The following is a 15,720-nucleotide window of genomic DNA, read 5'->3' as shown; positions in this document are numbered from 1 at the left end:
TCATGCTTGTGTGAAAAGTGGATAGATGTCAAGAAAAGTAACAATTTGCTCTTATGGCTTTCTTGGGTTTTTATTTTTTAGGTAAGGTTTAGATGACATAACTCAAACTGTTTGTTAGTTAAGATAAGATAATCCTTTATTAGTCCCACCTCAGGGAAATCAGCATTATTTCTAGCAGCTAAAGGGACAACAAAAATAGAGACAATTAAAAATAGTCATTATACATAAGGATTTTTTATTTTTTTTTTAAATACAAGTGGAAAAAAGCCCCTAATGAAGAAGTTAAGATCGAGGAAGTGTACGTCGCCTGGAATGGCATCACTGGGGCCCCACCCTGGAGCCAGGCCTGGGGTTGGGGCTCGCAGGCCAGCGCCTGGTGCACTCTTCGCCCATGGGACCCAGCCGGGTGCAGCCCAAACGAGCGACTTGGGCACGCCCTCCATTAGGCTCACCATCTGCAGGAGAGTTCAGAGGAGGGCCGGTGCTATGTGATTTGGGTGGCGGTCATGGGCGAGGGCCCTGACGGCCCAATACCTGGACGGTGACTCTGGCCATGGGGACATGGAATATCACCTCGCTGGGGGGGAAAGAGGGAGGTTGAGCAGTACTGGCTAGAGATAGTTGGGCTCACCTCCATGCACAGTCTGGGCTCTGGAACCCAACTCCTTGAGAGAGGCTGGACTCTCTTCTACTCTGGAGTTGCCCGCACTGAAAGGCGGCAAGCTGTTGTGGGCTTGCTTATAGCTCCCCAGCTCAGCTGCCATGTGTTGGAGTTCTCTCCAGTGAACGAGAGGGTCATCTCCCTGCGCCTTCGGGTCAGGGATAGATCTCTTACTGCTGTTCCGGCTTATGGGCCGAACAGCAGTATAGAGTACCCGCGGCCTTCTTGGAGGCCCTGGGAGGGGCACTGGAAAGTGCTCCAACCGGGGACTCCATTGTTCTACTGGGGGACTTCAATGCTCACATGGGCAGCGACAGTATTACCTTGGGAGGAACGGCCTCCCCTATCTGAACCCAAGTGTTGCTGGACTTCTGTGCTAGTCACAGTTTGTCCATAACGAACACCATGTTCAAGCATAAGGGTGTCCATCAGTGCACGTGGCACCAGGATGCCCTAGTTCGGAGGTCAATGATCGACTTTGTGGTTGTGTCATCTGACCTCTGACCGTATGTCTTGGACACTCTGGTGAAGAGAGGGGCTGAGCTGTCAACTGATCAGCACCTGGTGGTGAGTCGGATCCACTGGCAAGGGAGGAAGCTACACAGACTTGGCAGACCCAAGCGCATTGTGAGGGTCTGCTGGGAACATCTGGCGGAACCCTCTGTCGGGGAGATCTTCAACTCACACCTCCGGGAGAGCTTTGACCAGATCCCATGGGAGGCCAGGGACATTGAATTGGAATAGACCATGTTCTCCACTTCCATTGTTGATGCAGCTGTTCGAAGCTGTGGCTGTAAGGTCTCTGGTGCCTGTTGTGGTGGCAATCCCCGAACCTGGTGGTGGACACCGCAAGTAAGGGATGCTGTCAAGCTGAAGAAGGAGTCTTATCAAGCCTGGATGGCTCGGGGGACTCCTGACGCAGCTGACGGGTACCGGCAGGCCAAGAGTGCGGCAGCGCGGGCGGTCGTGGAAGCAAAAACTTGGGTCTGGGAAAAGTTCGGGGAGGCCATGGAGGACTACCAGTCGGCCTTGAAGAAATTCTGGTAAACCATCGAGCGCCTCAGGAAGGGGAAGCAGTCCTCCACCAACACTGTTTACAGTGGAGGTGGCTCAACTATTGTCCTCCTTTATCCCACCATCTGCACTGAGTTGAGGGGACATCCCAAGACAGAGCTGGCCTTCTTGTTTAGTTTATCAAGTCTCTTCCTGTCAGCAAGCGTGATACCCTCCACAGAAAATTGCTGATCCCACAACAGAGTCAAAAAAGGTCCTCAGGAGTGCCCCATGCCTCCCAAGGTATCCTCAGTATCCTCAGCAGGTGGAGTCTATGACCTTTCCTGTAAAGTGCATTAGTGCTTTCTTACCTGTCCAGTCAACACTAATGCACTTGAAGGGAAAAGGTTGACCAGTGGAATCCAATGGAAAGTTAGAAACATTACCTGCTGCTGAGTAGCTGAACGCAGCTTAAAAGACCTGCTGGCATGACTGTAGATTCTTGAGACTGATAACTGGATCATATGCATTATTTGGTTAGTTAGTTTAGTTACATTTGTTTGCAGGTTTATTTGTCCAAAATAGCCAGAGTACCTTACTTTACATAAGCTTAAGCTAGTAAGCAACAGGTGTTTGAGTGCATTTGTGTTTGTGTTCATCTTAGCCTCTGACTAAAGTCGGCACTCACCCGAGACCCCAGCAACTTTTCTTTGTCCCATCTCCTCTCTGTAGAGATCACTAAATCCTCTAGTGGATTGTCTCCACAGCTTGCTGCTGTAGAGGTTTAGAAGGGTGGGTGAAGATAAATCTACTTTTTAAATCTAAAGGTTTCAAAAATTAAGTCTGTTTTCCATGGGCAGCAACATCACAGGGGTATGGACACTGTGCTTTGATCAGTTGTTATGTAAGCTAATGAGTTAACAGTTTAAGTCAGGCACAGAGACGGTTTAAACATGCCAACTTTTTTTGTCTGTCACTGTCCCTCCTGACCGACCTGCTGCGGCTCTTCTTATGCATGCTTCTCCTCCGAAGCCACTCTTCCCTGTGTAGTTTCTGGGCTCTCTTCCTCAAAAGGTGTCGGCGTGTAGTTTGATGATAAAAGAATTCTGCGGAGGCAAGGCTGGGTGGAATGATAGAGCAATCTTTATTGAAACAGATCTCACGCCTACATGCGCCCAATGCTTTGCCCTCTGCTCTACCAGAAATCCTCTCTAGCCTTCTATCTTAGGAAAGCCCCTTCTACAGTATACACCTACTTCTCCTAATTGGTCACTTTGGTAAATTATCCAATAGACAAAAAGAGGAGTTGACCTGTCTCCCTGCTCATCTCCCATGACTCATCTAACTTGGCTGCGGTCAACCTTAGGTCTTGTACCCAAAGTGACCTCTCTGTCCTTCTACGGGAACATAAACGTTTTAGGCATCTCCCACCATTTGGTGAGCGGGTCAAACTCAGGTTTAGTACTTTATGGTGGCCTTGCAGTCTGCTAACATTTAACATACTCACAGCTGGAAGTCCGAGACCCTTGGATCTATGAGCACCACTCCGTCTACATTCCTTAGCTCACCCAAGGAGGAGAAACAATTAGTCATCGTTGAATCTAAACTAAGCAAAATCAAAGATCAGAATGTGTTACCATCCAGATACCCCACCTGCCAGAGTATCTCCGGGCTAAAGAGAGCAGACAGACTTGCTCCTCCATGAGCAGCCCTATTGCAAAACCCCCCTTGTCAGACCAAGTAATGTTTCAGTCCACCATGTGTACCCCTGGCCTGTCCACACTGCCTTGCCCAGACACTGATGCGAGCTTGCTTAAAGAGGATAACACGTTTTCAGGGAAAAGTACAGCTGGCTTCACTAGGTTTAACAAGCTTTCTTAGGTTTTTAAGTCTAATAAATGCCACAATCATACAAACACAAGCTAAATAGCTTGTTGGAGTAGGCTATTGACAAGTTTTGTCTGTACTTTGTCTTCTATTCTTGTACAACAAATTACTTTGCTTTCGCAATATGTCCACACAACAGATATTGTGGTCATGTGCAATGCATGGGCATAGATAAATAGATAATTTCAGTCATTGGCCATCGCTACATGATGCCAAGCAGAGTTTCTACAAATCTCAGCTACAACTTCTTGGCACAGCCAGCTGAGTTTTTCCTTTTGAGCCATTGCAACAGTCAAAAACAGACTACCCGCATTATAATTAATGGGAAAACCTGCATTGTATCCGCACTGCCTGATTTGATGTGAATCAAGCTTGAGACTATAGAGGGGTCACTGGAATGGGACAGAGAGGTAGATTCTGACAACTGATTAGGTTCTCTTCTCAATCTCTGTCATAGTAATAGTTTCCAGATGTCACTACTCTCAGTGTAGAGGTCAAGGCTAGCTGCAGACTCAAATTTGCTCTGAATGTATGTAATTCCTGTATGTAATTATTATTCAATTAAAGAGGAAATACTGCAATTCTTGAAAATTTCCTTTTATTTATCCACAGCATCCATGTGTGACCATCCATAGTTCTCAAGTCAATGGACATGCACTTATCTCAAACATATCATGAACTATGAATTGATGCCTGGCAAAGTTTAAGATATAATTTTCATTTTCACCCATTGATGCTCAACTGTCTCTCACTCTGCCAATTCACATCTTTTCTGCGCCAGCTAGGTCTTCTCGTCCAAGGAGTCATTGTCCTGGTCAGAACTGTGCATATCACCTACAATGCGTACTGAGTCCCCTGTCTTCAAACTGACCTGAGGTCAGTTTTATTGCAGGGGACATAGGCGCTTGCCTAGGGCACCACCTAGTGAGGGGCGCCAAATATGTGGCGAGAAAAAAATATAATTATAATGTCTATTTACTTTTCTACAGTTTGTGCCATCCCTCTATCTACAACAATACTTTGACTTAAATAGAGAATTAAAGTAAAGTAAGTAAAAGAAATGACGATTCTGACGTATAGCCCCTTTAGCTGTTACACGTCACAAACATGCTAGTGCACACCGATGCGCAGTTGGCAAGTCGGCTGTGTGTAGACAGGTCACAGCTACAGTTCATGGAAAATGAAACGGCAAAAGCCATCCGGAGCGCACTTTCTAAAGTACAGAGAAGAAAAGCGGGAGAAATGTGCAAAGGAGAAAGGTATGTCATTTTGATTATATATTTTTAAAATTCACAGAGCATTCATGAAATAATCATGCTAGCTAAGGTAGTAGTAGCATCATGTCATCTTACTAGTAAGCTAACGTTAAGTAGCAATGAGGTTGTGTGACTTTCCGCTTCGTTCAGCTAGGTTAGGTCTTTGTTAACATCAAGGGAGTAGGTTTGATTTTGAGATTCAATCATAATTTCACGTCATGCAGATGTTATAGGTTAAAGCAACTAATAAAAGACAAGGAGGCAACTTTGAAGAGTTTTAAAGCCACATGGGTGAAGCATTGCTATTCAGATCATCATCACACTAACATTTTTCACAGTGCTGAATCTCATGACTAACATATCCATCATGGGTGTAACCACGCATTCTTTGGGGGGGTCGTGTCCCCCCCAATATTGAGAAAATGGCAATCTGTCCCCCCCAGTATACAGCAGAAAATATGTTAATTAAAACTGCAAGCAGTGATGAACAGGCCCTCGCAGTCCGCGCGTGTCGGGCTGCGGCGTTGTCGGACTGCGACTCACCTGTTACAAGCATGTCATGACGGGGAGAAAACAAGCAGTGAACGTCATGTCAATCGGATGATGTTTGTCTGACTTCCTTCGTCCAGTGGGTGGCGCCATGGATATGACACAGTATTGATGCACAGATCCATTCATGGCGACTCCCTCTAGATTCCTGAGAGATTTGGCCGAGATAGGAAATTGTATGAAGAAGTTATTAGGACTCGATGCTTCATGACGAAGGATTTTTATGGCGGGCCCCGCCACGGCCAGCAGGTATGACGTAGGATAAAGATTTCCATAACTTTTCATCTTCAAGGTCAGAGGATCATACTGAGTGACTGTGAAGTCGGTGGTGTTACATCTGTAGGAGGAGATAATTTAAGTACGAAGATTGGCAATATTTCAAAATGGCGGCCAAAAGCAAAATGGCCGACTTAGTATTGATGCTGAGATTTATTCGGGGAGACAGCCTCTACACTTATGAGCAGTTTGGTGTGGATAGGAAATTGTATGGTAAAGTTATGAAGCCTTGATGTTTGACCGCAAGGGGAAAAAAGGGTTTCCACCGCCCCGCCCACTAAAGTATGTCGCAGCTGAATGACTTCCATAACTTTTGTTCTTCAAGGCATGAAGAATATAACTGAGTTAATTTGAAGACTGTGGTGTTTAAGCTCTAGGACAAGATAGTTTTCAAAGTAGGCATGAATTGGAAAAAAAATGCTGCCACACATCAAAATGGCTGACTTCCTCTTGGTGTGACAGTTTGGGCCCCCCCCGACTTTTTTGTGCGTCTGGTCATGAGGAGTCTGCGTACCGAATTTCGTTCATCTATGCACATGTAGAAGGCAGGGAAGAACATTAGGGGGCGCTACAGAGCCCGCAGGTCACAACCACGCCCAGTGACAATGCAGGATCGTAATTTTCGCCGGATGTGACGTATATTCCAACTTTGGTGAGTTTTTGGGTATGTTCAGGCATCCAAAACTGCAGTCAAACTTGGAGAAGAAAATGTCTTTCCTTCCAATTACAATAGGGACCTAAAATTTTATAAATCATGTTTTCAGGGGAGCTCATGTCTCATTAAGGGGGGCTGAGACCCCCCTGGCTCCCACATAGTTCGCACCCTGGTTGCGCCCATTCTATTAAACCGTTTGCCCGCCCTCGCGGTGTAACAGCATACTGAAATGGAGCACACCTCAGTACGCTGAGTAGCTCCCCCATACATGAAAACCCATTGGTCAAGTTAGAGTGATTGACAGCCATCAAGCCAATCACAGCCATTTGACCAAACCCACTAGTCCCGGCTGCTAGGGAAAGTAAACAATTACATGCTAACAGAGAGCTGCCATCACTCGCTGCTGCAGACAGCGAACAGAGCAGAGGTATGAAACGGAACTCGTTAATGATGTAGAATTTTGTCTGCAAATAACTCTGTCTTGCTTTGTGGCATGTTAATATTAAGCAAGCCAGGTGGCAAACAATTAGGCCAAGCCAGGTGAGCCAGGTAAAGTTAATGGTAACTGACAGAGAGTTTTCTAGAAACATACACTGATTTTGATATTATTCAACATGATCATTATTCTTTTTGTTAGGAATGCCAAAAAGGAAGAGGAAAATTGACTTCTTTTTCAAGTCAAGTTGTCACGTAAGTGGAGTTATGTGACAGGAGTACATTCATATTCTTTCATTAATGCCATGTAGGTGTTCATTTACGTAATTTAAAGCTATTTGTTGGAGCTTAAAACCTTCTTTCCAACAAAGAAAAGCTCCTACATCAACTCGTCCCTGTTACTGCTCTCATTTGTTACACATACAGCTCCTCCAGGTAATGTCCAGATAAGTTCAGAATAGCAGTGCATGTGGGAAAGGGGCTACACTACTGTACATTGTACACTGTTATTTATGCACTTACTATATAGCTGAAGCAAATAAACTAGTAACACAAGCAGAAAAATCAATGTATCAAATTAAAATGATCATCAAGGTCAGTCATTGTTCTTCTGGTAGAATAATGGTATCTGGTCACAATGTAGGCAGCACAGAGACACAGGGAGAGGGAGAGGCACGGTGAAAGCAGTGGCCAGGCAGGGACATGCTCTGGAGATACAGATGATCAGGTGAGAAATTTGAATGAGAACTTAAACAGCTTGATAACATTAGTTTTAACCTAGGCCTACATGTCAGCAGAAAATAAAACTAGTAACATTGGGCCTGATACTGGCATATAGGTGAGATATAGAGCAAAACCTTTGAGATAAAAACATTGATTTTCACTTAATGGGAATTTAAAGAGAAGCTTTCTCTTGATTCTGTAGGAATCCATGCAATTTCACAGAATATTCCTTTACATGTGAATTCAAATGGTCAGTGTTGACCTCAAAACTTCTAAATGTGCGAATTTTCATATATAAAATATCATAGAATTGTGGGAAATGTACTTTAAAAAAAAAATAATTCAGGGGAAGGGCTCTCATTTGGACCCACCCAATATCTATACCATGGTTACACCCTTGATATCCATCATAAATTTTAACCTCACCTGTGAATTTCAGCCTCTCTTTCAGCTTCTCCTCCTACATCTCCTCCAGCCTCTCTTCCTTCATCTGCTCCAGCCTCTTCTTCTCTACCTCCTCCTGCCTCTCTTCCTCTACCTTCTCTCGCCTCTCCTCCTCCATCTCCTTCAGCCTCTCTGCTGTCTGTCACCTTACAAAAATATGTTGATGCATGACATATGAACAGATACATTAGGGATACAATGATCATAGAGCTTGATGGTACAGTTATTGCATGAGCAAAAAGACTTTTACTAAATATTAATATTACTTACTATTAATTAATTATATTTTATAATTATAAAATCACATGATCATCTAGAATGTGAGGTTTTATTGTATTTCCACCACAAAGTTTCTTAATTTGTTTTTAAACCATTGCTCACTTCTACACAAATACATGAAAAAAAAAATAAGAATTAAAAATAACTTTAAAAAAGTGTATCTCTTTGGCATTAAATATTCTCTTTTATTCAATATCTGTATTGTTGAGCCTCTACCTATACACCCTTGAAGTAACTTACACTTTGACTCCTAAAGAAGTCTCTTATATCCAGTTTTCTTTTCTTTGACATCCTTAAATCCTATACAGCACACACGCACGCACACACGTACACGCACACGCACACAAACAGACACAAACACAAATGTAAATGACACCACTGATATTAAAATCCATCTAGCTGACGTGACCCAGGAAGAACAAATGCCGAACATGTTGACAACTGCACTCGCAGTTGCAGATAACATGCACTGCCTCTCGCCCGGTCCAACTAGCAGGTTGCATGTAGCTTTTACAAGCAGAAGGAGTGACAACGGGGACAGCCAATCACATGTAAGTTAGCGAGAAACCGGCAGCCGATCAGGGAGCAATATTTAGGTTAGAGGCGGGACTTCTAGCAGAGACCTACATTTAACCCTTTGTGTGTCATAACCATGACTAAACACTACGGACAGCGGTTGTATTGATACACAGTAGCAGCTGAATATTGGTAGGGACGTGTCCCTAGCGTCCCTACCCAATTCTACATGCAGTTCACATGCAGTCGGCCGCAAAATTGTCATAATAAGACTGACATAAGACTGGTTCAGACTGCTGGCCCGGGTTGGCCTTGACTGGCTGGCTGTTTTTCGAGAAAAACGCTGTACAAGTTGACACTAGCTGCAGTATAGCTCTCTGCATCTCATTGTGTGCTATTGTAGCAGCTGATTTTCTGCGTTGTGTTATGTAGTTAGGAAGTGAAACCAGGGGCGGTTCTAGGGGGGGCCAACAGGGGCCAGTGCCCCCGTAACTCTGAGTCTGGACCCCCCTGTGACCTCCCTGACAGGGAGTCTGCATTAATAATACAATGACAGATTTCTTGCAGTGATTTTGTTCTGAAGGGAAAGGCAGAAATAAAGTGTCTCAGCAGTTTACTACCCAATCAAAATTGTTGAAATTGTAAACACTGCTTTGTCTGAATGAGGGATTTATCCTTTTTTCCGGGTTGTATGTGCCCCCTAACAAAAAAGCCGGCCCCAACCTGGCCCCCCTATTAAAACTGGTCTAGAACCGCCACTGAGTGAAACACACACCGGGGTTGAGCATCTATGGGAGTTTAATCTTCAGAATGAAAAAAAAAAAACAGGCGTCACACACACAGAGCCACACTGCAGCTCTCCACCGCTCAGCTCCGAGCACACACAGCTCTATCTCTTATGTAAGGGATAATGCCCGACGAGGTGTCGGACGGTTCTTAGGCCTCCGCGTCGTCCATTAACTTCTGTATATGGAAACCTCGAAGGGCATTATCCCGCTTATACCATGGTCACTTGCCAAAGAAAAGAAATTCGGACCATTAATTTACATTTTCATGCGTTTTACAATCAAAATATAAAGTTTTTCACAAGCCATAACTTAGTTTCCCTGGTAACGCCTGAGGGTTTGACTAATACCTGGAACAATCATTACTCTCCCGTAAGGTTCTTATGCAACGGAGACGTTGTTCACTCCTCCAGCAAATAGGACGGATCATAGATACGACTTGGCAACGGGAGATATTCTAGTCCGCTCAGCCATGAGCCAGAAAGCTAACGTTATGCTAGCAAGATTCAAAGTCAATAATATTGCATACATTTGACAGACAGTAAATATAATTTGACAGTATGCTAGCTAATACGATTAGCTAACTATCCAGTCATGTCATTGTCCCCAAATCAATAGCAAGATTTTCACGAACAAATGACCGGCCGTGTGTAACGTTACTGTGGCCGGAGCCTGAAGTAGAGAGCTGAACAGCGAACGGGACGTGAGATTATTCGCGTATCAGTAAGTTTAGAGGGGAAGTGAACTTTCTGCAGCTTGTGTGATCGCCACCCTGTGGTGTTCAGAGGATAAGACACTGAAGGACTGACGGACTGCACTCAGTGCTGGAAATAAAATATTCAGATTTGATACGCCAGCTAGCGCATTGATTTACAGCGGTGAACAGTCAATTTGACTGGAACTACTTAGTAGGTGTCCATATATCAGGGGTTAATGGACAGCCTGAAGCCAATCAGAATCGAGTATTCCCCAAGACCATGGTATAAATATATATATATATATATATATATATATATCACATACAGCATAGCTCATACTGTATTAAAATTAATGTGAAGATACAGTGCACCCTGTAAAACTAAATCCAACATACATAAAACCAAGATTCAAAGTGAAAATGAAAATGCATTCAATCTTTCCCACACATCATCCACAGTCTAAGGGCGTTTTCACACCTGCCTTGTTTAGTTCGGTTGAATCGAACCCTGGAGCGTTTACCCCCTTGGTGCATTTCGTTTGGGAAGGTGTGAACACATCAATCGCATTCGGGTGCGGACCAAAACAACCGGACCGAGACCGTGTTGTAGAGGTGGTCTCGGTCCGGTTCCAAACAGACTCTGGTACAGTTCGTTTGTGGTGAGAACATGATCCCAACTCGATCCGACCCAACTGCAGGAAGCATCAGTGCTTAACCCCGAATTTCCACTGGATACGTGTCCGCTGCGTTACAGCCCGATCAGGTGTTTTGCTCCGCCGTCCGGTAACCCCCGGTTGTGTTTTGAGTCGGACACGGTGCAGTACGGTAGGCAGCTGGCGTCGCGAGGCCAAGGAGTTCCCGCGATAATATGATCACTCGCGACCGCAGTTATAGGTCTGTGTCATAAAAACAACAACAGGAAGTGTTCCCGACCAAAGGATCAGAAGAAGAGCTTGTGTTTGTCTCTTTTTTGAGATTTGTGTGCTGGTGTAAACACGGAGTGTTTTATTTTGAAAAGTAACCGGATGTCAAATTGTTGTTGTTTCAGTGCTTGACTTCCTGTCTGCTCGGTGCTAAATTCAGCTGAATTGCTGCCTCGTTTTCGAAATTTAGACCAATTAGAGAGCAGTTTCCTAGCGCATCACACATTTTGGTCCACTTGTAAATGCTGCTGTGTGAACACAAACCAAACTCGAGGCAATATGCAACATTGTAAAAAGTTGGTCCCTCATTCAGACCAGAGCAAACAAACTATACGTGTGAAAACGCCCTAAAAGAACTAAATTAGTTCACCCACATTAGCTCTTTTTTTATAGTGCAAAAATATCCAAAAATTGAACTGAATTAGACAACTAGCATACCTTCAGAATGAAGAAAAAAAACTATGGAGGACCAAACCTGACATAAGTATAAATAAATACATAAATAAATAAATGCATAAATGCATAAATAAATACATAAATAAATAAATAAATAAATGCTGAAATAAATGTATAAATAAATAAATGCATAAATAAATAAATGCATAAATAAATGAATAAATAAATAAATGCTGAAATAAATGTATAAATAAATAAATAAAAGTATAAATAAAAGAATAAATGCTTTTTATTTATTTATACATTTCTGTTCACCTACATTTATTTATTTCTGTATTTCTGTTCACCTACATTTATTTATTTCTGTATTTCTGTATTTCTGTTCACCTACATATATTTATTTCTGTATTTCTGTGTCCATATGTAAATGAGGAGGTAGGAGGTCCTAACCTCAGTCAAGAGCATGATTGGTTACAGGAGTGTGCTCGATGAGGGTCTACTACTTCTGCCTTACTAGCAGCGCTGATTCCTGTACACTGTACAGGAATGTTGCTGGCTACCAGCAAGCCCGCTCAGCTAACTGTTAGCTGCAGTTGTTGACATTTGTTCATGTAGCTCTGGTTTAGTTATGAATTTGACTGGCGTTCATTTTAACTTGCGAGGGTCCCAGGTGTGCTGGTGGTGTGGTTTGAGAATCCCGTCTGGAGAGAGAGGGGTCCTCAGCCATGTCCGCTAACCAGGAAAAACATTCTGCTCATCGGTCCAAGTCATGTATATGTGTATTCTAGACGAGCGCTACAGAGCACAAATCGTCCAAAAGTGCATGTTGTCGGTCTCATATCTTTGTCGTGAATGTCTGTACTCTCAAATAACTCATGGGTGGAACAGGCTGAGGCATTTGTTCACGCGAGCGGCTTGAGAGCGGAGTGGAGACCCCTTTTAGCTCTTATGTTAGCTGTTAGCTGCTCGCTGTAGCGCAGCGTCCAGGCTACCTTGTGACACCGGTTACCATCGGGTATTTTTCATTCCGCACTGTTCAAATGGTCGCTTAAAGCCATCGTTCCAAGCCGCATACATCGTTATTAAGCTGAAGCTAAGTCAGTGTGAAAACTGTACACTGTCATACAGCCTGCTGGTCAAACAGTCTGCATAGTATGTTGACATCCAGCCCGAGCTCAGCGTGAGGTCAATCAGCTGTGGCAAAGCGTGAGACGTCCAGATCAACCTGTGATACAAACACCAGTAGCGACAATGGTTCATAGGAAAGCCCAGACATGTATCTCACTCTCGGTGGTAACTTGTGTCAACAGTTGACCTGGACGCTACGCTCTTAGCGCTACAGCGAGCAGCTAAAAGCTAACAGCGGTGTCCACGCCGCTCTCGAGCCGCTCGACTTGAACAAATGCTTAATACTGTTCCCCACATGAGTTGTTTAAGAGTACAGAGATTCACGACAAAGATATGAGACCGACAACATGCACTTTTGGACGATTTGTGGTCTGTAGCGCTCGTCTGGCAGTGGTTTGCAAGTCGCAGCCCCGGCTTCTCCGTGTGGATAGAAGTGTTCAAGCCACGTCAAAACGAATACACGTATACATGACTTGGAGCGATGAGCAGAATGTTTTTCCTGGTTAGCGGACATGGCTCTCCAGACAGGATTCTCAAACCACACCACCAGCACATCTGGGACCCTCGCAAGTTGAAATGAACGCCAGTTAACCTGTCACACTGGTCGAGGCCATTAAGCTAACTGGGGCTGTTTACAACGTTACAGAGAGCGAGGCTTGAGCTCAGGAATCGTTTGCTTTTGTCTGGCTCTCCGATTTGACCAATCATGCTCTTGACTGAGTTTAGGACCTCCTACCTCCTCATTTACATATGGACACAGAAATACAGAAATAAATATATGTAGGTGAACAGAAATACAGAAATAAATAAATGTAGGTGAACAGAAATACAGAAATAAATAAATGTAGGTGAACAGAAATGTATAAATAAATAAAAAGCATTTATTCTTTTATTTATACTTTTATTTATTTATTTATACATTTATTTCAGCATTTATTTATTTATTCATTTATTTATGCATGTATTTATTTATGCATTTATTTATTTATACATTTATTTCAGCATTTATTTATGTATTTATTTATGCATTTATGCATTTATTTATTTATTTATTTATTTATACTTATGTCAGGTTTGGTCCTCCATAAAAAACAGGCGTCACACACACAGCCACACTGCAACTCTCCACCGCTCTACAAAAAAAATTAATTAAAATTCACATAACCACAATAAAACGTCACATTACATATGAAATAATGCAAATATTACACAGCTAAAGCATGCAGAGCACAACCTCACAACATCAGCATGAAAGAGAGAGAAACAGAAAAAAAAAACGGTTCACCTAGCATAAGGCTAAGTTAACTAACTCTGCATGAATAACTCGATTCAATTTACAAGTTATTGATCAATGGAGGCTTGACCAAAAGCTTCATTAGCATGTTACATTACAGCATATATCAACATATTGTGGTTTTGAACGAAACAAAAATATATAATAAACAAGACAATGGAGAGAGCGCCTCATAAAGTGACTCACCAGCTCCGAGCACACACAGCTCTATGACACTAGGTGGTGCAACGCCAAAACAACACCCCAGGGGAACAAAGGGGATACAATTAAAAATTGAGAGGACATGAAAGTCTGTTAACAGCAAACATTTCGACGTCTATTCGACGTCTAATCAACGTTGGTCAGGCAGGTCGGTTCGACGTCTACCAGAGGTGCTGAAATGAAAGTTTTTCTGACGTCAGTAATATGACCGACGTCATTTCGACGCCTAATAGACGGCATCCTTTTACGTTGTTTCGACGTCGTTTAGACGACATATCAACGGCTCACAGAGCAGGCTACTTCAATCTATGTCATTATTATGTCGTATAGACGACTTTTCAACGTCTCTACGTGACGTCTATTTCACGTCTAATTGACGTCGACCAGAGGTGCTGAAATAAGTTTTTCTGACGTCTCATGACCGACGTCATTTCGACGGCTGATAGACGGCATCATTTTACGTTGTTTCAAAGTTGAATAGACATTTCAACCTTTGTCAAAATACACATGTATTGCATTTAAAAAGATGTTTACCTAAACTGAGGGTTTCAACTTGTGCCTACATAACTGGCATTACCACATCCATAAATTCTATGACAAGCACAGCTCTCAAGTACAACTATTTTAATTAATTTCTCAATTTCAGCAAACAATTCCTCAAACTGCATCGAGGTCAAAAAGTCCAATAAACAACAGCAAATTTCACTTTTGCCAACTTAAAATATCACAGGAATGGTGGACCTGGTTGAAACTTTGATAGTAAATAAACTCACCTGTGATAAAGTTAAAAATACCTGAGTGATGTTCACCCATACTGTAAAATAATAGTACATGGACATAATCTTAGGTAAAAAAGACAGAATTCAGGAACAGATATATGTATCAAGTTATCTATATATTGAATACTTGAATAAAAAATGAACATGTTTAATGTAACAAATGTTTTATTGAATTAAAGTCTAGTGGGGGTCTGTCCCTTGTCCCCGCTCCTTGCTGGGGCATGTGTCAGGTGGGTCTGGATAATGCTTTCTATTTCTGCGTCCGTGGCCTTCACGCTCCATCGCTTCACAGCAGCTGGAGAGAGGGCATAAGAAAAAATTAAACATTTTTACAGAGCGCCTATTTAAATGTTAAATGCACTTTATAGATGGCAGGAACACTTTGTTTTGGGAGTTGAAAGAGTAATGAAAGAACCACTTCTTAGAGCCACACAGTGGCCTGAATGTGATAGTTCCTAATAAAGCCAGTAGGCATTAACAGTCTGTGCTATGGTAGCCCATCTGAGCCCAGGATAGCCACATGCAAATGAAGCCCATTCAGTAATTTCAGTCATATCAATCTTAGTTTCTTACACTTGATCACATGACACAGCTTTGTCACCTTAAAGGAGAACTTCGGTCGATTTAAACATGCAGCTTCATTGCTCAAGCTACCCTTGACTTGTCAGTACCGAAGACGCGAACAAATTTGGTCCAACCATTACAGAGCTCCGTGAACGGAGACTTAGCATTAAACGCTAACAGCATGGGGTCAGAACTTTGCACTGTGTTTTAAGCGTCTTAACATGCTCCACATCTCACACCAAAAGTTATGCAACATCAGCAGACACCTTACAACACAGC

This window comes from Sparus aurata, chromosome 2 (assembly GCF_900880675.1).
Source record: "Sparus aurata chromosome 2, fSpaAur1.1, whole genome shotgun sequence".
NCBI classification, from domain to species: domain Eukaryota; kingdom Metazoa; phylum Chordata; class Actinopteri; order Spariformes; family Sparidae; genus Sparus; species Sparus aurata.
The sequence above is the reverse complement of the archived record's forward strand: the minus strand, read 5'-3'. Positions refer to the sequence as shown.